This window comes from Prionailurus viverrinus, chromosome D3, assembly GCF_022837055.1.
Source record: "Prionailurus viverrinus isolate Anna chromosome D3, UM_Priviv_1.0, whole genome shotgun sequence".
Taxonomy (NCBI): domain Eukaryota; kingdom Metazoa; phylum Chordata; class Mammalia; order Carnivora; family Felidae; genus Prionailurus; species Prionailurus viverrinus.
The window spans coordinates 39,304,018-39,329,678 of NC_062572.1; the positions used below are offsets into that span (position 1 = coordinate 39,304,018).

At 39.9% G+C, this 25,661-nt stretch overlaps 1 protein-coding gene across 2 annotated transcripts in view; it reads left to right on the forward strand.

The window, feature by feature from the left end:
- Positions 1–25,661, forward strand: part of L3MBTL4 (L3MBTL histone methyl-lysine binding protein 4) — a 447,392-nt gene that overhangs the window by 302,961 nt on the left and 118,770 nt on the right. The window lies entirely within an intron of this gene.

Sequence of the window (25,661 nt, forward strand, 5' to 3'; positions counted from 1 at the left end):
CTCACCAAGTGCCTGGCACACATGTGACGGAAGTAGTAAGATAGATTTTGTAATTTTTTTTAAAAAAACAGTGAAGACTTACAATATAAAGAATTAAATAGAAGACATTTTTCTGAGGAAATCAAATGGCACATATTTATTGAGCAACGAGAGATGCGATTTTCAAAATGTGATCCGTTTCAGTGATATTTTTGACTGTCTTCATCTGTTCAGGCTGCTATAACAAAATACCACAGGCTGGGTGTCTTCTATGTAACAGAGATTGATCTCTCACAGTTCTGAAGGCTGGAAGTGCAGATCAGGCTGTCAGCATGGTCGTGTTCGGGTGCGAGCCCTCCTTCTGGCTCATAGCCAGTATCTTCTCATATGTCCGCATGTGGTAGAAGGGACGAGAGAGCTCTGTAGGGTCTCTTTCACGAGAGGACTAATATCATTCCTAACGTCTCCACCCTCATGACCTAAGCCACCTCCCAAAGCGCCCCCCCCCAATACCGTCACATTGGACATTAGAATTCCAATATATGAATTGGGGCGGGGGCACAGACAGTCAATCTATTGCACTATTTATTCCAGAAACATTGGTTGAAGTGCTGCTGTGTCCACGGCCGTATGGTGGAAGCTACAAGAAGTCATAAAGGGAATATACACAGGAGCGTGTTGTCTAATAAGGGTGAAAAGATGTGAAATACATGAATATAGATGACTGAATACAGAAGAGAAAATGATGAATATCACAGAACAAGAACAGATAGTCCTTATGGTCTCAGTGGAGGGTAGATTAATTCACAGCAGAGCAGTCAGAGAGGGCTTCACAGAGGAAGTGATGGTCACACTGTAATGTTAATGGTCACGAGTGCAGTGTGTGGACAGGGGAGGGACAGGAAGCTTCCTAACGGGGCAGGGGTGGTGCTGGCTGGTTTCTTCACCTCCTTCCCGTTACTTCTGTGCTTCATTTGCCTTCACCAGAAATCCATGTTTATCTGTGTGTGTGAACGTGGGTGCACGCGTGTGTGGTGGTACATCCACCTAGAACACTTTCTGGCACATGGTAGGTGCCCAGTATTTTTGGAAGAAAGGAGGAGAGAATAAAGGGAGGAAGGGATTCACATTTGAATTTGGTTTTAATCTCTGAGCAGGTACACTATGGATATTACAGAGGTGAGGACGGTGAATTCCATGATCCTCCATACTTTGTTAAGTGTATGCTGGAACAATTTAAAACACTTGATTTCAACTTTATTAGTATCTGGGCTTTCATTGCCCAGTTTTTGAAAAAAAAAAAAACAGTTATGACAGTGAGGTCAAGTTGTCTTTGAATTGTCCCTTATTCGTAGGACATGAAAAGGAAACTGCCCGGGAGTGGAGCAGAGGAAGGTAGTGGTTTAGTTCCCTTGGAAAGGTACACCAGTGGGAGCGTCTGGGCGGCTCAGTCGGTTGATCTCGGCTCAGGTCATGATCTCACGATTCATGAGTTCAAGTCCTCCATAGGGCTCTGTGGTGACCGTGCAGAGCCTGTTTGGGATTCTCTCCCTCTCCCTCTTTCTTTGCCCGGCTTTGTGGCCCGCCCCCCAACTCTCTCTCAAAATAAATAAATAAACTTGAAAAAAAAAAAAGAAAAGGTGTATCAGTGAGTATCTTTGAGAAACCCTTTTCTGTCCCTATTGTCTGTATTTACCAAATAAGGAGAAGGAACAATAACAATTGCAGGATTGCAAGGAGCCTACTATAAAATATACTTATTTGTAATTCTTTCAGCATTTTGGAAGTGAGGTGTTATATAAATACAAGTTGCTACTCCTTGTTTTCCATTTGCTTTTTTTTCACACATCCCTCCAATTATATATGTGTCATAGTTTTGTTTTAAATGCCAACAAAGCTTTATCAGTTTTGTGGTTATACAATATAGCTTTTTGAACTATTTTTAATATGCTTCCTTTTTTGAGTCTTTGTTCTTCTCTCACAGTTTCTATAAACAGAGAAAGCAATTCCCCTTTTAGTGTATAAATATGTTAGCCGCCAATACTAATCAGATAACACTCAGGCATGCACAAAACAGGATAGTAGCGTTTAGTTCTCCAAAGACTCTTGTCCATTCCCTTTGTTTTGGTATCACTCCATACAGTTCTGGAAAGCATTTTCTCATCATTTTATCTTTCCTGAAATTGCTTTTGGGGAAACATTGAGTGAAAGATGCACTATACAAACAAATTGAATTAAATATAAAAGATGGATGATTTGGGCTCTGTTCTTCTGATGTGCTGGGGAGTTAACCAGGCACAGTTCATTAACACTAATGGAAAAATTCATCATTTACCATGTGCACTCCCAGACATTGTAGAGGCAATTTCTGCCCCTAATTTGCTACATAACTTGATTATTTGTAAATGTACTCTAAGATCCAGAAAGGAGCTATTTTTATCAATCATGCATCCTAAAGATTACTTCTCATTAATTTAAATGTGAATTCCATTGAGAAGAGACTTCCTCTCCAAAAATCAACTTTTTTTTCCCATAAATACATCTCTGACATCCTAGACACTATATTCTTCTTTAAGTTTCCAAATAATTGAAAGTATATACTTGCCATATTTTAAATGTAACTTACATTCTTATTGTATTTTAAGTATGTTTCAAGATTCATAAAAAAAATTGTTTTTATCAATTTGATTCAGAAACCTATATGGAGTAGATTCCAAAACATGATGGACACCCCTTGCTTGTAGGGAAATGAGTTATTGAACAGCTCTGTCTCCGTGGTCCAAGACTAACACAGGATCTTAGCAGGCCAAGAATGTGCAGAGTGTCTGTTTACTTTATTCACAGGCTCTAGAATGTGCTACACCCAGTGTAAATACTTTTAAAGACATAGTCATTCACTTTTCTGGTCTCATAAATGTGAAGCATCAAGGCAAAAGGAGAGGGATTTTATTGGAAGTACACTAACTACAGAGAAGAGAGAGAATGCTCAGTTGTCAAAGAATTTAGGATTAGAACCAGTCCCTTTTTTAAAAAAAAAAAGGTTTAAACATTTATATTATTATTTTAGAGACAAAACAGAATTGTTTTTACAGTGACAAGAGGTCAAGAATTTGGGTTCTAACATTGGTAAGCAGGTGACATCTCTACTAGTTAACTGTCAGTGTTCCCTCGTTAAAAACGTGTTCGGGTGCTGGAAGGACAAGGACTGATGCTCCTTGCTATTTTGAACACCAGAGAAACAGAGTCACACGACCCGGCAGCAGGCTGCTTCTTGACTTCTGTATCTTTCCTGCACTTCAGCTCCATCTTACAGATTTCTAGGGACAAGGAAAGGCCACTTGCCGGGGAGCCTTGATGTGTAAGTGACCCTGTGGCCTGAAGTGGGGCCCTTGGCTGAGCAGCTTTGCTCTGCGTGAAGTTGGCCAGGGGCTAGTGTGCTTTGAAACATTAACGTGTCCTTAGTTTTTAAATCCTAGCTCACTTTTTGTAACTGTAGCGGCTTTATTAAGACACAATTCACATGCCATGTAATTCACCCATTCAGGGGTACAGTTCAGTGGGTTTTAGTGAATTCGGAGTTGTACAACATCTCCACTCTCAACCTTAGAACACTTCTGATCCCCGAAAGAGACCTTTACCGCTTTGCCCTGCCCTCGTTTTCACTCCTCTGTGCACTGCTACCTAGCTCTTAGCTCTTCCTTCTCTTGTGCTTCCCCCTCCTCATGCTCCTCTCCTGGTCCTCTTCTCCCTGTGTGCTTCTGTGCTTCGGTTCTCTTTCTTTTCCTCGCAGATGGCAACCACTTACTCTATGGTTCATTGCCACGGAGGGAGAGAGAAGAGGTGATGAGGGCGAAGGGCAGAGGGCAGGAGAGAAAGAAGAAAGAGAGAGACATTAGCCTGAAGGTCTGAGAGCATCTGGAGGTGAACATGAGCAAACACAGAAAGTAAGAACTCAGCTTCCAGCACTTTCCTCCTCTCCTCCTGCTGACACGCCATTCCTCCAAAGTTCTTTCCTACAAGCTCACCTGCCGTGACAACCCTGCACTCACCTTGGTCCTGTCCTTCCATTATTCTCCAGAATAGTAACCCTGGACAGACTGCTGATGCAGACAGGCTGCTGTCACCGACTGCTTGCTCGCTCACTCGCTCGCTCTCCCCCTTTCTCTCTCTCTCTCACACACACTCCATAGACACAGGGGAGAGAAAGAGACACAAAAGCAGACCACAGTGTGTGTGCAACAACTGACTCATACAAATGTGTTGATGGGACATTTCAGAAATAACATTTAACTGCAACATTTATTTGTTCTATTACTAGAAGATTCAATTTTGAAACTTGACAGAGGTCTTGGGCATAAATGGGAGGAGAGAGTTTTCCCAGAGGAAACAGAGACATGCCAGCCTGCAAATCACTTGGTGAATATTGAGCAATTTCACTTCACCATATTAATTTCAAATAATCTCTTCTGACTTGTGGCAAATATTCATGAAAAGACACACCCCTAGCTCTGCAGCTCCATTGCCCAACAGGGGCACCCCCCTCCCTTCACGCTGTGCACATCCCCCGAGGCCCGCCCTTATTCTGGACACAGATTCCGTTAGCAGTGGTGCCTGTGAGGTGACAGGAGACTCAGTGCCAGGAAAGCACACCGGCCTTCTGCTTTTCTTCAGCAGAAAAAGAAAATATTAGAAAAAGACTGCGGGAAACCTTCTGTGTGTTGAAACCCTCGCGGGCCCAGGCATTTTCTGTGGTACACTGGGGCTTCCAGGAGGGCTGTGAAGTCAGTGAGAGTATGTGCCACATTCCCTGTGTATTTGCACACACACACTTGTCATCCAGGGAATCCATGATGTTCAACAGAATCTCAAAAGGACTTTGACCGTAAACAGGCTCCAGAGTAATACTGATGAATCATTCAGAAAGGTCCTACAGAGTGAAGAGCTCACCTGAGGGAGTGAGGCCTGGCAGAAGGGCGCTCAAGACAACAGAAGGTCTGAGGCAAGGTCATCCACAGGTAGGGACTGTCACCCACGGGGTTGTTGCTAGAGAATTTGGAGTTGAGTATCGTAGAAGCAGGACATGCAACCTCGTGACCGTGATTATGACAGTGAGTGAACCCATCTGCATACGGGGACACACTTGCCTGATGCCTGCACGCATGGCATGAAAAGTAAAACCAGAAGGAAATAGAGAAAAATGTTGATGGTTTGCAGTGGGCGTAGAGGAGCACTTTTTCTGCCACTAACGTTGTACATTAGAAATTTTATGATTTATAAATTATATATTCTAATTTTTACAATTTAAAAAAAATGTAAACTTCAGTATGGAGTTTAAAAGCTAAAAATGAGACCAAATAAAACTCTGCTCAGGTCCTAAAGTAGTAAAATTCCCCAGTAATTTTCATGGTCTTAAACAGATATGGAAACCTTGCAGAAGCATAGGTAGAAGGCATGGAGCTAAAATTGAAGTCTATAAGGAATCAGAACACTTACAAGGATTTCTCTGTCACACTGATGAAATTTAATGCGTCAATTGAGATTTAAACAATTTTGTAAATCCAACAAAGTGAGCAAGCATAGAGTACTTGAAGCCCCACAGAAACTTACAAACAAGGAAGGACCACTGACTTCCAGGATGGAGTCACAGGTTAATCTCATGTTTGTGTCAAGCATTGTTTTAAAAAGTGGCCACTGCTGCTCTAAAAAGAAATTGACCATTTATCAGAGAGAAGCCAAAGTATAATAAATACTATTGAGAAGATTTCATGTTTCCAATGAAAAGAAATGCTGTTTTATCTCCACTCCCTTCCTTCCTCCAGAAAATCCCTGCGTTCAGGTCTCTGCAAACATACCCATCTGCACAGACTCACAGCCTCCATGTACCAAAACGGGCAGGGGCCAGTGCTCAGAAGGCTGGGAGGAAGGGAGGTGAGACAGTCAGTGCTGTGCTCCCATGATCTTGACAAGCCTGTCTGCTGGGAGACGGACTCTGCTTCCATTAATCCTCAGGATGGATTCCCAATCAGTGACTGGCTGTGAAATCCAGTTCTGTGAAATCACCCTGAGAGCAATTTATGGACCTGAATCATCTATGCTCTTGCAAGTTGGAGCTCATTTCAGCTTTCTCAGATTGCAAAACTAACATATTTAGAGAGCTTCAAATGCCAGTTTATCTAGACAGATATGCTAACAAAAACATGCAACTGCAACACTTCTATTAAAACTAATTTGTGCAAGCCAGTTTGTAAAAGATGGTAATTGACAAAATTAAAAACAAAAGAAAACTTTGTCTTTCTTTTCAAATATCACTTACCCTCTGTGCTACACCCAAGTCACCCTCCTCCCTGGGGACCTGCACCAGCCACAGCAGTGATGACTCTTTAGCACTAAAGCACACATCCTTGTTCCGTTTTAACACATCCTTGCTCCGTTTTAACCCGTGATGAATTATGGCCCCAACCTGTGATAGCTGGAATGCCAGAGGCCACCCATGATGCCCCAGTTGTGTTTAGCGTGGAAAGTGGCAATGCGAGAGAGCTGAGAGTCAGCCTGTGTGTGGGGACTGAAGCAGGGGACAGAAGCCTAGTCACACCATGCCGCACCCATTGTCATGTCATGAGATAATGTGGGAGACTCAGTGGTTAACCAGTGATGCAAAAGAATTTGACCTCCAGCCAGGTATATAAGGTAAAGTGTGCAGAATAAGCAAAACCTTTGGAGCTTTCGGGGAAGCACCGAGGAGTCCAGTAACACATGAGAGCAGCAGCCGGCCTGTGTTCAGGCTAGAACTTGGGGGGCACATCCGTCCTCTGCTGCAGCCACAGGTGCCTGCCGGCACACCCCAAGTGTTGTCTCCCTGTACGACTTCTCATTCTGTGTGGTTGTCTGCTGGGATCACCTGCAGGAGTCCAGAATTATCCTGTCCGTCCTGCGGTTTAAAATGTTAGAAACAAAGGACACTATCTCACCCCCTAAATCAGCGATGCTGCCTCACCCACCTTGATCATCACACTCACAAAATTACATCTCAGTGTTCTCTTTAGCAACTCCCAGATTTACTAAGTCTCCCAGCCCCACTGATTCTTTTTCTGCAAGATGTATCAGAATTTTTCTTCTGTTCCTGTAGCTCTTATGAAGACCCTCATGCCCATTGTCCAGATCCTGTCCCCGCCACACCTCAGGCTGGTCCTGTGGGCCAGAGCCACTAGAATGACCTTCCTGATCTTGGCACACCAGCTTTCCCAACTTGAAACCTACTGCATCTCTAACCACTAGAAACTCTTAGATAGGCATTCGGGGCCCTCCTATGGTGAGCAGGTGTCATCCACAGTCCTGCTCCCTGGCCCACTGGGACTCTTCTCCCGGTCCTGCATCTCTGTCTCCACCCTTGGGACTGACTTAAACCAGTCCTATTTCAAGAACCTGCCCCTGTGCCCTCCTCAGTCCTCACTTAACAAACAGCAGCAGCAGTAGCAAAAACGATTTTATGAAAACATTCCCTTCCTAGGTTTTATTTATTTAATGCAATACTGCATATAATGAGTCATGCGCTTATCATAATGCCTGGTTGTATATTAAATATTAAGTACATATTCCTATTGTTAAATTATATCATGCATTATTAAACATGTACTATCCATAATACAATAAACCACAACAAACAGCTTCTTTTATCTTTTAGATCTTTGTTTGGTTTCTGACCCTTGGGGTAGGATCTTTGCCATACTTGGGTTACCATAATGCCTAGTATAGTGCTGTGCGCACAGTGGCATTCTGAAAATCTTTGTGGATGAAATGAAATGGCAGCTGCTTTTGCCTCGTACCGGCCTCCACTAAAACAGGACACTGTTTGGATGCTCGTGTAGCTCTGTTAGGTAGAATGTTGTATTTGGCCATGTGGATGCAACCTTAGTGAAGATGTATGTAGATAATGAAGTATTTAAATTCTCATTTAAAAACATGCTAGGGACAGAGCTTTAAAGTCTTTTTCTGGCAGAAAATCAAGGCTATCTCTTCTCTATTTTCTTCTCCTTTCTCACAGTTTTATAAATTACAGCTTGTCCCAATAAAAAATTATCCAGATGGCCAGTTCTTCACATTACATTTCGTTCCATGCAAGGAATGTGCCTTTGTTTCTAAAGAATCCCGTCTTTAGTACATGTACTATTCTTGTGGCGACTCAGTAGATTTCAGAATGAAATTTAAAAAACACCAAACAGCTTAAATTCTTAAAGTATTCTAATTTCCCCACTTGCTCTCTCTACGTCATCAACCATGCCAAAAATGTTATATAAATATATTAATATCATCAATATCCATTTGACAGAGCGCCTAGTATATGTAAGGCATTTTGCCAGATGTTCCAAAATTTTTATTTTTTCCAAAACATTCAGAGAAAGCTCGAATGCCAGAGGCAGGTTGGCACAGTAGCTGAAAGTCTAAACCTTGGCATCAGCCTACCTGGGTTTCAATCCTGTCTCTACAACTTCTTAGCAATGTGGCCTTGAATGACTGACTGAAAATCTCTGTGCCTCAGTTCCTTCATCTCTAAAATGAAGATAATAATAGGGATACTGTGAGAATTGAATGGATTAACATACAAAGAGAGCTTAAATCAAGGTATGGTGTAGCGTAGGGTGAAAACTTTAGAAGTATAACCTGTTATGAATATGAGACTAGACTAATGAAGCTGTGTTTGCTGGTATCTTTGTTTAAATATTTAAAGAATCCTGCTCCCTAAATTTCGTAGAAACAAAAACATCCGTGTATGTATTTTGGATTAGCGTGGTCATCTTTTAGAAAATATTTTACACGTTGATTCTCAATACCCAATAGCTAAATTACTTGAACAATATTTTAGAATAGTTTATGGTAGGAAAAGTAGTATTGATCATCTTTTCTTGAAAGAAGGAGACATTCATTTTTAACCTTGATTACATTGATGCCCCCAATCTTTAATATCTCAAGATTGTTTTATTTAAAAACAAAACAAACCCTGTTTTTAAACAGCTCCCTTCAATATTTAATGAAAGATCTCTAATTCTAATGTTGGTTCTTATTTCTAATTAGGATGACACTGCTTTACACACACTAAATTACAGTACACATTTGCCTTTGGTGTGTTAACTAATTTAGAGGAAAGAGAATTGGCAATCAAATTCTTTAATATGGAGTCTGCCTGTGCATATTTGAACCTACAGATGAGTTTTTATTTGCAGACTGTGGAATGATGAAAGGTCACTTCCTAAATTGAGATCGAAACTCCAAAAGACTCTTTACTGCACTGCTTACAGAGAATGATGGGGCAGCAAGACTTCTGTTAATTTTCCTTTATCTGTTAGTGTTTGGAACTTCTTAGCTCAGGCAGTTGAAGGATGCCTGGTTCTCTGACATGGGCTGGTTTGGTTTTGCTTTTTCCATCACACAGACTGCACTCCTAGTCTTAGCTTATGGGTTTGTCAAATTGACGGTGAATTTATCATTTTGAGAACAAACATCCCAAGGCAGCATTTGAATGACCTGTTCAACGTTGGGGTCAATATTAGCATTTAAACAAGGGTTAGATGCTTGTGAGTGTGTCTAAATATATGCATAGGTAAACATATGTTCATGCATATCCAAATAGTTTTTGGCAATTTTATTTAAATTAAATATATTAAATTTAAAACCATCCAAAAGATCGAATTTTTTCATTATGATCCATAGCCAAATTACATGCCTTTAGTTTATGGGTAATTTTTAAAAATTGCCCTTGGGACATTTTTAAGTTGAATTCTTCTTCAGATGCCCTTTGGACAGCTGTCCTGAAAAAAGCTTTCCCTTCTGAGTGAAATTTTGTTTTAAGACAATGCATATTTATAGAAAGAAGAAAACTATACTTTAAAGACCTTTGCAGAAATTAAATGTATTTCAAATTAGAATACTTCAATTGAAAATGCACTTGAGAATTGAAGCCATAAAAAGTAACCTTGAGATGTTCGTACCACTTAACCAAAATATTGAAATTAAAAAAGTGAAAACAACTGGTATATACTAATAAAAATGTCCTTTGTAATAACAGAAACACAAAATAATTACTGTAATTGTTTTGATTGAATTTATAACGTAGCATCTTAATAACTGTTTAATTTACTGCTTAATTTAACCATATAAATAGTATTCTGTTCGAAATTTTTAAACGGCAGATTCTATTCATCAGATTTTCTCCGTGCATAGATTATACAAATTACTTACTTAGTACATTAAGCTGGTTTCAGCATAAAATTTTAAATGTCATTACTGTGCCATTTAGTACACCAGCACATTCCTTTAGAATAATTTAGAATTTTTTGAAATTTAGAAAATTTGGTAACCGTCTACTAAAATATTTTAGAGGAAAGAGAGTACACACATACACACACACACACATACACACACACACACACACACACACACACACTTTAACTCTCATTCTTTAAAAGAATTTGTTTTCATTTATTTTTTGAGAGAGAGAGAGAGAGACAGAGTGTGAATGGTGGAGGGGCAGAGAAAGAGTTATACACAGAATCTGAAGCAGGCTCCAGCTCAGAGCCTGACGTGGGGCTCCAACTCATGAACTGTGTGAGATCATGACCTAAGTCGAAGTTGGACGCTTAAACGATTGAGCCACCCAGGAGGGGCCCTTCTCATTCTTGATGCATCTTTCCTTCCCTGTCTAGTTTAGTGAAAACATTACCTGCAACAGAATAGTTCAAACAACATTTTTGTATACTCAGTTAAAGAGTATCTCCTAATTAATATCAAGTAAATGTCATATGTTAGATTTGACTTTTTACTATTAGAATAGACGTTAATGAAACGACCAAGTTCAAATCCCACATGAAACAAAAATAAATGGAGATTGCATTTCACTTTTATCTATTTCTGTGTACACCAGTGTAATTCCTATTCTTGGCATAGAGTCTAGCCTTATCAGTTTCAAATTTGTGAATATTTTGAAAATCACATTAGGAGCCGAGGGGACTAAGTTGTGATAAGGGCTAAATATTCTCCAGGAAGTGGCTGGTTCTCCACCTCTGCAGCTGGGCCTTTGTTGTTTCATCTGGGCAGTGGGCAGAGATGCCAGAAAGTTTAGATTATTTTTTCTCTAAGAACAGAGGCAGCTTTTAGGAGGAAGGATTCAACCTAAATTAGCTAAATAAGGGGACTGGAAAAAGAGCCAAAATGGGCTGAGTTAGAGGATATTGATTAAAGGAGTGAAGTTCTGTGCTGATTGAGATAGTTAAGTCTTTTTTTCTGGGTTTTATGTTTGAATCCTGCATGGCATCAATTCGAGTGACATCCGTACATGGATAAATTATAGGTATGTACATTTTATATCTATGTATCTGTTATTTCCTTAGTAACTGATATCCTCCTGAGATGCTAAGACATAAAATAGCCCAATCTTACTCAGTTTACACTTATATGAATAATTTATTTTCTTATATTATTTTAAGGAACTTATAATAGAGAAGATGCATATATACAAATAATAGTATAATGAGATAAATATTCATAAAAACTGGAAAATTTGTGTTAAATCTAGGAAGCATTGATTTTTCTGATGTGACCAGAATTTAGGTTTTATGGATGGTTAAAATGAAGAGGGCTCTGCAAGGCAGTCAGATCAAGGGGATCCTTGAATGCATGCAAAAGAATTTCTTTCTTTTTTTAAAAATTTTTTTAATGTTTATTTTTGAGAGAGACAGACAGAGCATGAACGGGGTAGGGTCAGAGAGAGAGGGAAACACAAATCTGAAGCAGGCTCCAGGCTCTGAGCTGTCAGCACAGAGCCCGACGCAGGGCTCGAACTCACAGAGCACACGATCTTGACCTGAGCCGAAGTCAGATGCCCAACTGACTGAGCCACTCAGGCGCCCCGCAAAAGAATTTCAATTTGAGTCTAAGAGTGCACATTTATAACAGGTAGAAGGAAGGAAGGAAATAATGCCTCCCTTTTCCTGAACTTCATCTACAATATGAAAATTGAATCCTTATAACTAACAGCATTATGAATTATAGATGGATAAACTAGGGTTGGAACAGCCCTCATCAAATGCACGTGCACCAGTTATTATATTAAGCACTCTGCATCCAGTGTAGCCCTTACATTGACACAGTGAGTGGAATGAGATTCTTCATGTTACATGTGAGGAGACCATGATCTGTAGAGGATGAGGATTGGCGGTAGAAGGAGGATTGAAACTCAACCTGGTCGCTAAAGCCTCTTTTGCTGCAGGATCCCTCAGGTGCTTTAGATGAGTAGAATAAATTATACCCTGAAAAAGAGAAGTAAAGAAAGGAAGAGCCTTCGGTAAAGTTTCTTAACATTAAAATCATCATTAGGAACCAGAAAGATGGAGCAGACATATTTTTCTCTATTACTCCCCCTAAAACGTGGACATTATATATAAAAGAAACATGAAGGCTATGAAAAGTGGAGAGGAGGAGGCAGACCAGTTAGAGACCTTAAGATCTGAGTAATAGCACAGTGACAAAATTCCCTGTGTTTTCTTTCTCCGCACATATCCTAGACCCATTGTTTTCATTTATTCATTTGTTTTAAGTGCATTGATAATTGCTTGTTGAAGCATGGTTTTTATTATGGCTGCTTTGCATTTCTTGTGAACTAATTCTATCATTTGTGTCATCTTGATGTTGGCATTAGCAGCATGCAAATATGCAATTATAGAGCTCACTAGTAAAAGTAAATATACATTCAAATTCAGAATAGTCTTAATAGTGTAACGGTGGTACATCAGTCACTTTAACTCTAAAAAAAAGGTAAATGAAAGTTTAAAAATAGCTATAGCTATAGTAATCCATTATCTATTAACAATATAAAAAGATGTAAATTGTGACATCAATAACATAAAAAATGGGAGGGAGAAGTATAGTGGTTTAAATACAATGGATTTAAGTTATTAGCTGCCTAAAATAGATTATTATAACTATGTTTTATATAAACCTTATGGTAATCACAAAGAAAACAAACCTGTAGTAGATACACATACTATAAAGAAATAGGAGTCAAAGTATATTGTTACAAAAAAACCCATCAAATCACAAAGGAAGACAGCAAGAGAGGGAGAAGAGAACAAAGAAACTATAAAACATTCAGAAAACACTTAACAAGATGGCATTAGTAATTCTTTGCCTTTAAATAATCACTTTAAATATAAATGGATTAAATTCTCCAATCAAAAAGCATAGAGTGATTGAACATATTTTTAAAAAGATCAAACTGGGGTGCCTGGGTGGCTCAGTCGGTTAGGCGGCCGACTTCGGCTCAGGTCATGATCTCATGGTCCGTGAGTTCGAGCCCCGCGTCGGGCTCTGTGCTGACAGCTCAGAGCCTGGAGCCTGCTTCTGTTTCTGTGTCTCCCTCTCTCTCTGCCCCTCCCCCATTCACACTCTGTCTCTCTCTGCCTTTCAAAAAATGAATAAATGTTAAAAAAATTTTTAAAAAAAAGATCAAACTATGTGCTGCCTGGAGAGACTCACTTTAGCTTTAAGGACTCACATAGGCTTAAAATAAAGTAATGGAAAAAGATAATCCATGCAAATGGTTACCAAAAGAGAGCAGGGGTGCCTAGATTTATGTCAAATTAAAATATACTTTAAGCCAAAAATTATCTTATAAGATAAAGGAGGTCATTATATAATGAGAAAGGAGTCAATTTATTGAGAGGATATAACAATTGTAAATATGTAGCCAGCATTGGAGAATGCAAATGTACAAAGCAAACATTAACAGAAGTGAAGGGACAAATAGGTAGCAATAAAATAGTCAAAGACTTCAGCACCTCACTTTCAGCAATGGATAGATTATCCAGACATAAAATCAATAGGAAACAATGAATCTGAGCAGTATAGACAGAACATGTGTGTATAATAGACATACAGAGAACATTCTGTCCAAAAACAACAAAATACACGCTCAAGCACACTTTGAACGTTGTTCAGGATATATCATATGTTAGGTAACAAAACAAATCTTAACAGATTTATGAAAATTGAAATCATATAAAGTATTTTTTCCAACCATGGTGGTATGAAACTAGAAATCAGTAACATGAGGAAAATTAGACAATTCAGAAATATATGAATGTTAACACACTCATGAACAAACAATAGTTCAAAGAAGTCAAAAAGGAACTTTTTTAAAAAACCTTGAAACAAAGGAAAATGAGACACAACATTAGGGGATGCAGCAAATGGAGGTCTAAGATTATCAATAAATGCCTACACAAAGAAAAAAGAACAATCTCAAATAAACAACCTAACATTATAACTCAGGGAACTAGGAGAAAAAGAATAAAATAAGACCAAAATTAGCACATGGCAGTAAGTAATAAAGATTAGAGTGGAGATAAATGAAATTGTTATTAGAAACAATAAAAAGATCAATGGAACTAAGTTATCTTTTTGAAAAGATTAAAAACACCTTTAGCTAGTCTAAGAAAAGAGGAAAAAGACTAAAATAAATAAAATTAGAGGAAAAATTACAGCTGCAATCCATATAAAGGATCACAACAGACTACTATGAACAATTACATACCAATAAATTATAGAACCTAGAAAGTAAATCCCTAGAAACATACAATCTTCCAAGATTGAATCATGAGGAAATAGAAAATTGAACAGATCAGTAAAGAGTAAGGAGAATGAATGAATCATCAAAAACCTCACAACCAAGGGAAATCCTAGATCAGATGATTTTACTGGTGAATAATACTAAACACTTAAAGAATTAATTCCAGTCCTCAACTCTTCCAAAAAAGTAAAAAGGAGGGAGTACTTCCAAACTCATTTTATGAGGTCAGCAATTCCCTAATACCAAAACCAGACAAGGACACTACAAAAAAAGAAATTTATATGCCAGTATCCCTAATGAACATAGATGCAGAAACCCTCAACAAAATACTAGCAAACCATATTTAACAGCACGTCAAAATGACCATACACCATGATTGAGGGGGATCTATCCCAGGAATGCAAGGATGGTTCAACAAATGCAAATCAATAAACATGACACACCATATTAATAGACTGAAGGATAAAAATCATATAATCATAACATATGCCAAAAAAATTTGACACAATTCAGCATTTTTAAGATAAAAACTGTCAACAAATTAGGTATAGAAAGAATGTAGCTCAACATGTTAAAGGTGATACGTGACAAGTCTACAGCTAACATTATACTCAGTGGCGAAAAGCTGACAGCTTTTCCTCTAAGAAGAGACAAAGACAAGGAAGCCCACTCTTGCCACTTTTGTTCAACATATTTCTGTAAGGGCTGCCCAGATAATAAGGCAAGAATAAAATTAAAAGGACTCTAAATCAGAAATGAAGAAGTAAAATGAATAAGACATGATCTTATATATGGAAAACTCTAAAAACTACACTGGAAAACTATCAGAACTAATGAATGAATTCAGTAAATTTGCAAGAAAGAATACCAATATACTAAAGTCAGTTATGTTTCTGTATACTAACAATGAACTTTCTGAAAAGAAATTAAGAAAATTTCATCTATAATAGCATCAAAAAAGGGGACACATGGGTGACTGAGTCAGTTAAGCGTCCAACTTCAGCTCAGGTCATGATCTTGCAATTCATGAGTTGGAGCACCATGTCAGACTATGCTGACAGCTCAACCCCTCTCTGCCTCTCCTGAACTCATGCTCTGTCTCTCTCTCTCCCTCTCTCTCTCTCTCTCAAAAATAAATAAACATGAAAAAAATTTATAACAGCATCAAAAAGAATAAGATACTTAGGGATAAATTTAACCACAGAGGTGAAAGATACGTACAATGAAAATGATAAAGCACTGATTAAAGAAATTAAAGAAGACACAAATAAATGGGAAGTTATCCCATGTTCATGGATTGAAAGAATTAAAATTGTTAAAATATCCATACTGCCCAAAGCTATCTAAAACTTCAATGCAATCTCTATCAAAATTACATGATTTTTCAAAGAAAGAGAAAAAACAATCCTAAAATTGATACAGAACCAAGAAAGACCCTGAATTGCCAAAGCAGTCTTAAGCAAAAATATCAAAGCTGTAGGCATCACACTCTTCCCTGACTTCAAATTATACTATCATACAGTCAAAACATAATAATCAAAAAAGTATGCCACTAGCATAAAAGTAGTCACATAAAGGAACAAAATAGAGCACAGAAATAAACCCACATATATATAGTCAACTGATCTTTGAAAGAGTGCCAAGCATGTACAATGGAGAAAGGATAGTGTCTTCAATAAATGACATAGGGAAAATTGGATATCCATATGCAGAATGAAACTAGACTCTTATTCCATACATAAAAATCAATTCAAAAAACTGGGGTGCCTGGGTGGCTCAGTCAGTTAAGTGTCCGACTTCAGCTCAGGTCATGATCTCATAGTCCATGAGTTTGAGACCTGCATCAGGCTCTGTGCTGACAGCTCAGAGCCTGGAGCTGCTTCGGATTCTGTGTCTCCCTCTCTCTGCCCCTCCCCTGCTCATGCTCTGTCTCTCTCTGTCTCAAAAATAAATAAAAACATTAAATTTTTTTTAAATCAATTCAAAATGAATTAAAAACTGAAACGTCAGGCTTGAAACTTTAAAAGTCCTAAAGCATAGGTAAAAAGTTCCTTGGGGAACCTGGGTGACTCAGTCAGTTAGGCAACTAAATCCTGACGTCAGCTCAGGTCTTGATCTCAGGGTCATTACTTCAAGCCCCACATTGGACTCCATGCTGGGCATGAAGCCTACTTTGTAAAAAAATTCCTTGACATTTGTCTTGGCAATGACTTTTTGAATGTGATACTAAGAACACAAGCACAAGCAACAAAAGAAAAAATAAGCAAGTAGGATTACATTGAAATAAAAAGCTTCCACACAGCAAAGGAAACCACAAACAAATGAAAAGACAACCTATGAAATGGGAGTAAATATTTGCAAACCATACATATTTGATAAGGGTTTAATATCCAAAATATGTAAGGAACTCCTACAACTTAATCACAAAAAACCTAAAAATAATCTGATTTAAAAATGGGCAAAGGACCTAACTAGACCTTTCTCCAAAGAAGACATACAGAAGGTCAACAGGCACATGAAAACATGCTCAACATCACTAATCATCAGAGAAATGCAAATTAAAACTACAATGAGATATCACTTCACGCCTGTAAGGATGACTATAATAAAAATAAAAAGATACCAAGTGTTGGTGAGCATGAGACATGGGAGTCCTTGTGCATTGTTGTGGAAATACAAAATGGTGCAGCCACTGTGGAAAACAGTATGGGGTTTCCTCAAAAAATTAAGAATAGAACTACCATATCACCCAACAACCCCGCTTCAGGTGTATATCCAAAGGAACTGAAATAAGATTCTTGAAGAGATACCTGCACTCCTATGTTTATTATAGCATTGTTTGCAATAGCCAGGATATGGAAACAACCTAAATACCAATTGGTGGATGAACAGATTGAAAAAATGTGACATCCACATACAACAGACAATGCTGTTTAATAAGAAGGAAATCCTGCCATTTACAACAGTGAAATAAGCCAGAAAAATACTGTATGATACCACTTTTATGTGGAATCTAAAATAGACTCGTACAGAGTAGAATGGTGGATACTAGAGGTTGGGGGAGAGGAAATGGAGAGGTGACAGGTTAAAAGGTACAAGGTTTCAGTTATGCAAGGTCAATAAATTCTGCAGATCTATTATAAAGCACAGTGCGTATAGCTAATAGTGTATACTTAAAATTTGCTAAGAAAGTAGATCTTAAATTAAATGTTCTCTTTTTTGAATGTTTATTTACTTTGAGAGAGAGAGAGAGAGAGAGAGAGAGAGAGCATGCATGTGCCGGTGTGTGTGCTCCAGTGGGGATCGGGGAGGGGTGGCAGAGTGAGAGAGAATCCCAAGCAGGCTCTGCCATGACTCAGGGCTCAACCCCAGGAACCATGAGATCATGGCCTGAGCCCTAATCAAGAATTAGGATACTCAACCGACTGAGCCACTTACGTGCTCCATAAGGTCCTACCACTAAAAAACTAAACTAAAATAAAATAATTAAGGTGGCAGGAGGAGAGCTTTGGAGGTGATGTGTATATTTATGGTATTGATGGTGATGATAGTTTCACAGGTATATATTTATCTCAAACTCATCGTGTTGTATACGTTAAGTATATACAGCTTTTTATAGTCAGTCATACCTCAATAAAGTTGCTTTAAGCAATAAAGAACCAAATAAACATTATAGAATGGAAAATAATAACCACAATAAATAGGAACATTAGTATTGTATTTTGTATCATAGAAGGCCTTTTCCAATTAAAGATTCATGGTAGTCACAATACCAGGACCTTGCTTGATTTGTCTCATTTGGTTTTCACAAAAGTCCATATAAGAAAGCTGTTCATCACCATTTTATAGATGAGGGAGTAGGAGACAGTGGAATAGCTTGCCCAAGGTTCTGGTGCTAACAGCTTTAATCCAGTTTCCTCTGATTCTTAAACCTGTGCTTTTTGGCACTATCCTGATTATAGCCTCCATTTGCACGGTGATTCTCTTCTAACTTCCTACCTGACCATTGCAGCAAGTTCATAATATCTAGCGTGACTTCATGGGCTGCATTACCCCCACAAAAAATTGTTTCTAGAACGAAATTTATTTTATCCAACTCTTTGAACTGTGAGTTCTATAGCTATCGACTTATTTTAACTCTACTTAGGAAACTTTTGTTTTTAATATTCATACTTTTTTTTTTTACTGTGTGCATTCACTTTTCTAATGCTTTTAATGACAATTAAGTGAGGTATCAGCTGTGTTATGGGCAAGGCTAGTCAGAATCAGAGAAAATTTGCCTGTAACTTGTCTTGAGCAACTATTTTAAAGCCGCCTGAATTTGAGGAAAATTGGCCCTGAGACCTTAGAATCTGACATCTATGCCAGTTGATTTTTGCCCATCTCTGTGTTTGAGAACAACATAATAGAAATTGTGTTACATCCTCAGTACATATTTTAAAAATTATGATGTTTCTTTCTTCCTGGGTCTATATTTCCAACATATTATTTGTACGTGCTCTTAATCCTCATAGAAGCAAAATCATCAATAATTTAAGTCATGTTAGCTCTTAAAAGTTTCTGTAGAAACTATATAGGTATTCCATAATTTCAGCAATCTGAACTGGAGTATGTATCATGTTTTTTAGTGCCATTTGGCCAAAAAAATCAGCATTTTCTTAAGAATAAAAAATGTCCAGTTACCATTCTTATACTATGTTAAGTTTAGACTACCCACGTATTAAAGATTGAAAAGGAATGGCTTATTTTCAGAAAGTTAAATGACAGAACAAGCAGTATTCAGTCTACTGGGAAAGAGTGTGGGGTGGAGTATGGTGGGCGGGCTGCTGGTCTTCTTACATGACCGGTAGGATGCCAGTCACCTGCCAGAGAATGGGGTCTTGTCCCCTCAGGGCCCAGGGCCAAATCACAGGGCGGGCGGCATTTATTTATCTAGTTCCTTCCCATTTCCTCGCTGACCCCCTTTTTCTGCTAAGTCTCCGTGACCTCTCTCATGATCTGGCAGAGGGAGCCATTCAGTACTTCCCTGCTGCCTTTTGTTTTGGAGAGGCAGACCCCTCAGACCACCTCTTCCATGAATGCTTCCAAATAGGATGCCTCCTCCCACTCCAACAAGTATTCTTTGTCTTTTGAAGATAGATGAAAAGACTTCGAATCTAATATCCCAGGTGAGATATAATTCTTCTGGGCTGCTTATCTGGGTCATAGAAGGAAAAGCATATAGTTGGCTTGTAAAAAAAAATCGAGGCTAAAATATAGAACACAGTAGGCCTCATCGAGGGGGTAGGTTAGTTACGTTAGAAAAGAACTCTTTAAAGTCTCACTCTGTTTCTAATTCGTGGGCTAGGTGAGGGCGTAGTGCTAGTGCAGAACTCCTCCTGGGAACTACTGTCTATTTCTGGCAAGTTCACTTTTCAAGATTAGGAGAAAGGTTGTCAACGACTTGACATTCTTCCTGAAATACTGCTGACCTCTGTGTTGTTGTTTATTTATTTTTGGAAGTACAGCACTGAAGGGGCTATTTCATCTTTGCTGTCTTGCTGAAATTTGTAATGTTTCCCAACATTTTAATGTCATGTCACAGAGAGAAAATGGTCACCAGTACTTGGGAACAAGAGGGGATTTCGAGCCTGGAGGAGACTGCTCCAGGCTGGGAGGACTGGCCTGGGACTCTGGCCAGTGCAGCTGTACATTGGTTGGGAAGCTACCATTAGAAAAGTTGTGAAAACTTAGTTATAACCTTCTGGCCAAAACTGCCCACTACCTGGGATGTGACAGAACATGGCCCATTGTTTTCAGCAGACCAGGGTAGTCAAAGAGAAGCAGAAACCGAATTTGCAGCTTAGGTATGAGAAAATGAACAGAGTGTTGATACAAGATGATAACATAGCAGAATGAGCAAAACTGGAGTCCGAGAGGTTGGGCAGTCAGGAGTCATCCTCTAGACTCAGAATTGGGGCCAGATGGGGAATCCATGATGAACGTAGGGATCCAATTAGAGGGCAAAGCACGGTAATAGAGAATAATTGAGGGTGACAAGCACACAGAAGACCAGCCAGGTAGTATCTGGGAAGTGGATCCTCGCTCTGGGGTTGGGACTGGGAGGCAGAAATCCTATCCTGCGAAGGGGCCAAGAAGAAAGTAGGAACATAGAGCTTCTGTCCCAGTAGGGCCCCCGAATTCTAGCTGTAGCAGCAGACCAGGCATTTAGGAACAAGGACCAAGGCATATGCCTCATTGGTAGACTCGGAGCCCACGAGGCTGCCCAGAGTCCTGAACGACGGCATGAGCGCTGGTATCAGCCGTGGGCACCGTTCAGGTTTGGACCTTTGAATCCTAGAATGGACGACTGCGTTTCGCAAATTACCTTCGGCCTCAGATCAGGATTGGTCCTGGGAATATGGGGAAACTGCACCAACCTGTGAGCAAAAAGGAGGACAATCCAAAGGCTGAGGGTCCTCCTGGGCCCGACACAAAACGCAGCGATTCAGCCTCAGCTGCCAGGCGCTGCTGCGTCCGGCCTCGCCCCGTTGTGACTCGAAGACAGAGCAACAGTCAGGAGTGCTCCTCAAAGGAGCACAGGCCAGTTTTCTAAAGAAAAAAAACATGTATACCAGTAAAATTTACTTTTACTTTCCCGTTCATCCTCCGATGTTAACGTTATACTAAAAGATTCGCAAAAGCAAAAGTAATATTTCTAATTGCCATCGTTTTTATGTTTCTTGCTGTTTATGAAGAGGACTACTAGGATCTCCATTTTTGATCTGTTAGAAAGTCTCTTTTAAAACTTGTCTGCAGCTGGCTGGCACCTTTCTCCTTATTTAGTGTTTACCCTCCGTTCATATGCCTTGCTGTCGGTGAGCTTGGGACTGACATGTTTTTTAATCAATTATGCGGTCGAACCATATGAAATTTGGATATTTGACTGTCTTTGTGTTTTAGAAACTGCACTTTCCTATGGGCTAACCTGGTAGTACCTGCTGTCTCTTGCTTCTTTTCCTGCAAACAGCAAACATGCCCTTAATTAAGGAGGGACCCAGAACCAGGCTGCTCAGTCAGAGGAACCGCGTCTTCCACACAATGCTGCTGCTCAGTGCTTCCCCTCAGCCTGCAGTTTTTACACTTCCTATCTTGGCCAGAATGAGCTGAAATTTCAATGCACTGCTTTCCTGTCAGTCAGAAGCTGACATCTTACCTGGACCAACAGAGCTTTAAGCCATAAGAATTTCAGCTTAGGTCAACAATTTTCTAAAGAGACTGTGTCCTCAGAACCTCCTTTCCCCAATATTTACCTAGCTCATAAGTAAGTTTTAGGGGCACCTGGTGGCTTAGTTGGTTAAGCGCCCGACTTTGGCTCAGGTCACGATCTCACAGCTCACGAGTTCGAGCCCTGCATCGGGCTCTGTGCTGACAGCTCAGAGCCTGGAGCCTGCTTCAGATTCTGTGTCCCCCTCTCTCTCTGCCCCTCCCCAGCTTGCACTCTGTCTCTCTCTCACAAAAATAAATAAACATTTAAAAAGGTAAGTTTTAAATAGTTTTATCACACCTAGAACAACCAATTCAGTGGGTTTTTTCCCTAAGGGTATAGATTTATGTGGAATCATGCATGCTGTTACACACACATACACACACATGCACATGCACGTGAGTAAGGTTCTGCATTTTCAGAAAGGCAGGCCAAAGTTTGGGATGCCCTGTCTTTAACATAAGTATTTCTCGGGGCGCCTGGGTGGCGCAGTCGGTTGAGCATCCGACTTCAGCCAGGTCACGATCTCGCGGTCCGTGAGTTCGAGCCCCGCATCGGGCTCTGGACTGACGGCTCAGAGCCTGGAGCCTGCTTCCGATTCTGTATCTCCCTCTCTCTCTGCCCCTCCCCTGTTCATGCTCTGTCTCTCTCTGTCCCAAAAATAAATAAACGTTGAAAAAAAAATTAAAAAAAAAAAAACATAAGTATTTCTCTGCAGAGAACACAAGTAAGCACAGGGGCGCCTGGGTGGCTCAGTCGGTTAATCGTCTGACTTCAGCTCAGGTCATGATCTCACGGTCCGTGAGTTCGAGGCCTGCGTCGGGCTCTGTGCTGCCAGCTCAGAGCCTGGAGCCTGCTTCGGATTCCGTGTCTCCCTCTCCCTGTGCCCCTCCCCTGCTCATGCTCTGTTTCTCTCTGTCTCAAAGATAAATAAAAACATTAAAAAGAATTAAAAAAAAAAACAAGTAAGCACAGCGTTGCAATCCAGAAACTTGTTCCCAGCACAACGCAGGTTAAAAAGGGTGCAGACAACTGTATCTGAGAGCCCCTCATCCCTTGCTTCTTTTGTGCTTTCGTCTCCCATCGTTATCTTCCTTCAAGTTCTTCACCAAAATATGCAACATATGCTCCTGTCATTTGATATATTCTTTTGCACTTCACACTTCATTCTGATCTGTGTGCTCTGGAGACGTGTTCTCACAGGGCTTGCCTCGTGGAATCGGGAGGCGCTCCATTCTTGTGACGCTCGGTGCGTTCCATTCCGTTTTGCATCCCTCATTACTGCAGAGACAGTGAGGAGCTAGGATGGAATTGGGAAGTAATAAGCAGGTGATTAGATGATTAGAGGGACTGATTTCTGAGTGAAGGTTGAGGGAAACAAAATTTCTCTAAACTGAAGCAAATGCCGAGCAAGAAGGTCTGTGGCTGCCGTCTACAGTGCTGGACAAACTGGACAAATAAGCCTTAGGAAGAGAGTGTTAGTGCCACGCAGCACATGTTGGGGTGAGGATGTGGAATTAGGAAAACTCATGACTGTAACGAATCATTTAAAAGTCTCAAATTGAAGGGCACCTTGATGGCTCAGTCGGTTGAGCGTCTGACTCTTGATTTGGGCTCAGGTCATGATTCCAGGGTTGTGGGTTTGAACCCTGCGTTGGGCTCTGCACTTAGCATGGAGCCTGCTTAAGATTCTCTCTCTCTTCCTCCCTCTGCCCCTTTTCCCCACTTGTGCTCTCTGTCTCTCTCTCTCTCTAAAAAAAAAAGTCTTAGATTGTGTATGGGTTAGATGGATAGCAAAACTTCAGAGTAATAGTATCTTAATGAAAACTCAGTTGTACTTGAAATAAACACTTCCCAGTTTCCCTTAGGATAGCCTCAACTTTTTTCTGCAGGAAGTTCTTTCAAAACTCCCCATTAGATCTCATATGCTCTAGCTTAAACAAATTAACTCCTGCTGCGTTGTTATTAGAAACAGTACTTACTCACATCTTCAGTCCTCACATGGGACTCTGGCACACGCTGACATATTTCCCCCAGACATGAGACGCAGCAAACAATACTGCTCTACCCTGTAGACACCTGCCTTGGTTTCTCCTTGCACAAGAATTATACCACAGTTCTCTCAAGTTTCTTCCTTTTTTTTTTTTAATGTTTTATTTTTATTTTTGAGAGAGAGCGCAAGCAGGGGAGGGGCATAGAGGGAGGCCGGCAGAGGATCTGAAGTGGGCTATGGGCTCTGTGCTGACAGCAGCAAGCCCTGTGCAGGATGCAGGGCTCGAACTCTTGAAACGTGGGATCATGACCTGAGCTGAAGTCGGACTGAGCCACCCAGGTGCCCCTCATGTTTCTTCTTTTGATGATGTTAAGAACCTTGTCCCCCTTCTGCCCATCTTATTGGTGCTAATAATTAAGTGAACAATTTTGAGGCTTTTTAAGAAAGTGCCAGTCAACTTAGGGAAAGTTGCTTATCCTGTGTGCGACTGTTTTCTTACCTGTAAAATAAATATGTCAATACCACCTTTGGGTATTTAGTAATAAATATTAGAAATAATCTACGTAAAAAACTTGAATTTTAATGGACCTATAGTACACACTCATCAGAGGTACCTTTTTTGGTCTTATTATAAATTGTATTTATTAGTATACATCTTCACTAGATTTATAGCAGATGTTCAGTTAATGGATTATTGAATCAATAACTAAACAAACCAATAAATCAATGCCAAGTATTACACATTACGGAACATGAATGTAAAGGGGACCCTCCTGTCTGCAGCAAAGGCTGATGATCATCCCTGTTGCCAGTTTAGATTCACTCTGGCTTGTTTGGTCACGCTGGTGTCATCCTAACCATGCCACCCCAAAGTCCAGAAGATCAATTGTAGATATAGGTTGGTACTAAAGGCTTTCTGGGGTTAGATTGTTTGTACGTTCTCCTTGGAAAACTCCACTCTATTTTAAAATAGAGGAAAAACTGCATTGGTCCCTGATTTTATCATGCCATTAAAATAGCAAAAGAAAACGTTCATGTTTTCATAATAAAAGAATTTATTATGCATCATATATCGGCAAATATACGGTAAATTGGAAGTAAACTCATAAAAAAGACCCAACTGCTTAGATATTGATGCATTTGACTATGTGCTTCCCTACATGGAGAGGATGATAGCACTGGGATAACAGTAGCCACTACCATATAATGGGGTGTGTACATGTGTGTCAGTGTGAGATTTCTCATGGTCCCAACAACCCTTAGGGTTGGATCTGATTTTCCCATTTAACTGGAGAGAAACTGAAGCTTGAGCATGAAGTATCTTCCCCAGGGTTGTGCACAGGTGACCTCCTGTCACACCTGTGCTTTCCCTGACAGTGGCTCTCTGAGTCCTCAGCAGCGGCAGAGCTTTGGGGCTTCTTTAGAGACAGGGATGTGGGCAGAGAAATTTAACAGAGACTACTGATCAGCCCATAGAAAGAACCAGATCCTGTGTCCTGGCAGATCCTTGCTAGTTAGGCTCCAAACAACATTTCAGATTCAGGATCCAGCCTTCACTGTGGTCTCTCCGTTTTCATCTGAGGTGTCTCTTCACATTCAAACACGGCACTTCCTAGCAGGTTTCAGAAGGATTAAGCAGAAATACAGTATTTCTGGATACATGAATGTTAAGAAATAAGAACAGAATATTCTCTGATACTGGTAAATAGTTACCCATAGTATTTTGTGATGCACGTGGTCAAATCAGGGCATAAATATAAGAAAATAAAAACTTTCAATCAAGTGTTTATATGACATTTTCATCACTCTACCAGAAGCACATTATT